Source organism: Quercus lobata, chromosome 2 (genome assembly GCF_001633185.2).
Source record: "Quercus lobata isolate SW786 chromosome 2, ValleyOak3.0 Primary Assembly, whole genome shotgun sequence".
NCBI classification, from domain to species: domain Eukaryota; kingdom Viridiplantae; phylum Streptophyta; class Magnoliopsida; order Fagales; family Fagaceae; genus Quercus; species Quercus lobata.
In genome coordinates, this window is record NC_044905.1 from 79,955,658 (window position 1) to 79,958,967 (window position 3,310).

Genomic DNA, 3,310 nt, shown 5'->3' on the forward strand with positions numbered 1-3,310 from the left:
TATATCGCATTTTTATAATTTTGCAGTTCACGCTATTCTCATTTAAGAGAAGGAAAAATTAATTTGGTCTTTTTATATATAAAAAAAAATTCCTCGGCAAAGATTTAAAAAAAAAAAAAACTTTTGTGGTAATTGTCTCAATGATAGTTCAAAATGCACGATACAAGAAGGGTACGTAGTGTTGAGAGTAAGATTGTTAGAATCGATTGGCATAAACTGTGTTTATAAGATGAAGAAGAATACAAAAGGAGAGATGGACCAAAAAAAAAATTGGTAGTCAAAGTCTATAACTAGTGGTCATGTATTGACTATGATGAGTTATTTCCCCCAGTTGCTAGTTCAGAAACCATACAATTGCTAATTTCATTCAACTCATAATAAATGGAGAATATTTTAGATGGTTGTTAAACCTACCATTTTGAGTAGGCCATAGGCTATGTTGTGAAAAGGCATGAGACAAAGTTCGTATGCTAAAAGAAACTATATATATATATATATATATATATATATATGGCTTCAAATTGGTAGCAAGTGCTGATGACTTTGAGTCAATAGGATTGACAACTACTTTTAGGAGAAGTGATTCACCATATGACCACATGAACACACACTTTATAGTAAGGTGAATCAAAATGGAGATATTTTGAAATTTTTTTTTTTTTTTTTGGTGGATGATTTAACTTTTACAATCAAGAATCCAAATTTGTTTGAAGAATTTAGGAAGCATGTGAGCTTAAAATGATATATATATATATATATATATATATTGGCATCAAGGTGAAGCAAATGAAGGATAGGATATTATTTTCTAAGAATGACATGCTAAAGAGATTTATAAGAAATTTGAGATGTAAGATTACAGGCCAATAAACACTTCTGTGAAACGATGAGTTAAGTTGTCAAAACATGACAACAAAAAGAAAGTAAATCCAACACTTTTTGGGGAGCTTGGTTGGAAGTTTAAGGTAACCAATATGCACAATAGGTTATGATACCATGTGAAAATATCTAAGAATTCTAGAGAGAATCTAAACTGAATTTCTATTATTGAAAATTTGAATTTTACAAATCAAGAATCAGATTGAGTTAGCCTCTGTTTTACATTATATACTAACAGAGTTGCTAACAGACAATAAGAGGGAAATCCAACTAACAAACATTTTATACGACATAGTTTGGTTAAATTGCAACGGCACAGTTTTGTTTTTGAAATTAACATCTCCAAAAACGATTGTATTTCTTCGTTCTTCTTGAGCGTTGATACACTGACTTGAGGTCTCTAGCTCTACATGCCTGAATCGATATAGGGATTCTGGTGAAAGTAGCTTCTTGTGATTAATGGAGATCTTACCAGCACCATTAATGTAGGGAACATTGGGTCGTGGAGGTCATAGACGTACCCCAAGAGAAGTTGGGGGATTTTGAAAAGAAATGCATGGCCCTCATAAGCATGCCATCCATAGTTACCACCCTTAGTACATGGCAATATATACTCGTGCATAACCTACACATTATGTAGAAAAAATGGTTACTATACACACGCGCGTGTTCACGATTCAGTTAAAAAAATGCGTAAGAGTTTTTTCCCCATTATTTAAGCCTCAACCTTAAGATATAAGAATTGTGCGTGCGTGTGTCAACAGTGTGCGTGAGAGAGAGAGAGAGAGAGTAGCCATTAACAAAACATTTACCTATTCCAAGCAACGCAATGTGGTATAGAGGTCGGAGTGGGGCATCCGGTCCAGGAGAGATGGTGCCTATTGCTGTATTTCATGCACTAGGTGCCACCTCTCCTGCGACAGGAGCTCCACTATAAACTCATTTCTATTCTCCAGCTCACTTGAATCATCATCTTTGTGAATTTTGATACATGCACCTACTAATTAGAAGTTGAAGAGATTTGTGTCGAGGAAGAGATGACCCTAGCTAGCCGATCCTTTGCATTGCATATATAACCCAGCTTGGGCCATCTCTCCTGCGACATAAATCCCTCAACTCCTTTTCCTTCCTTTGCTTCCTCTTTTCCATGCCTCACATTATGCCTCATAAACTTCATTTTATAGACCAAAATCTGGGATCCTTTTTTGTCCCTTCATGTAATAATACAACGAAATTACTCAGACAGTGCAATGAAGTTGCTTACATTTTAGCTTTCTCTTTTCCATGACTCTCCTACCTTAAACCCCACGAAATCTACAGACCAAAATTAAGCCGCGGACTCTTTCCCTCTATCTTCATGGAATATTACTAATACAATTACTAATGCAATAAAATGAAGTTGCTCACATTTCGGAGGGGCTTTCGCCGTCAATGAATTGAGTGGGAACATTGAAACCCATGGTCAATGTTCAAAGTTAAAATATTTCTACTTCAAAGTTCAAATACGAAACTTGCAGGTAATTAAGTTCGCTTGCGGAGTAAGTTGGCATTGGAAAGTAGTTGATTAGGAAGAGACTGAGCAGAAACCTCTTTTCTCCATTGGTGACTGCTGAGTAATTAGGAACGGTCATAAGCATGGTCAATTCCTCGTTATATATGCCGGCTTTTAAAGTCATCCTGATATATCTCTCTACCTAAAATTTCTATTTTTTAAAAAAAATATTTAGTTTTTTTTTTTTTTTTTTTTTGGAGTGGGGGTGTGATAATGAAGTATTAATTCCTGGTGAAAAATAGAGCTTAGCTTGGTAGGATTACAAAGAAATACATATATATTTTATTATTTTTTCTAACTTATTGATGAAGTGTCACATATATAATTTCTAGGAATGTAATAGATTTTCATGCATGTTTCGAACATGTCGTTGACAACTTGTTGGCTATATTAATTTTTTATAATAATCTGATTAACACTAATTTTTTTATATTATATATTGTGATTAGATAATTTTTCAGTATCTTTAGATACACTTGCATGATAGATTCAATAGACTTAAAAGACGTACCATGTATAAGTTTAGAAGTCCTAAATTTCATCTAGCACACAACTAATTAATTCATTTAGTTTCCTCTTTACCATGACTTCCCTTTCTTGTAAACCCAACAATATTTCTAGAGTAGAATTAATTAGTTGGACTCTTTCTCTCCATCTTCATGGGATTCTACAAATTACAAATTTAAAATGTTCTTCAAGAAATGACTTCAAGGCAGTAACGAATGACTTGTCATTGTTGGCTATCAGGATATTGCTTACATAAACAAACAAGGCCACAAATGAAGAACCTTGTGTACAAGTAAACGATGGATAATCACAACGAGACTGAGAAAAGCCATGTTGCAATCATGTTGTAGGAAATTTTGAAAAACACAGGCG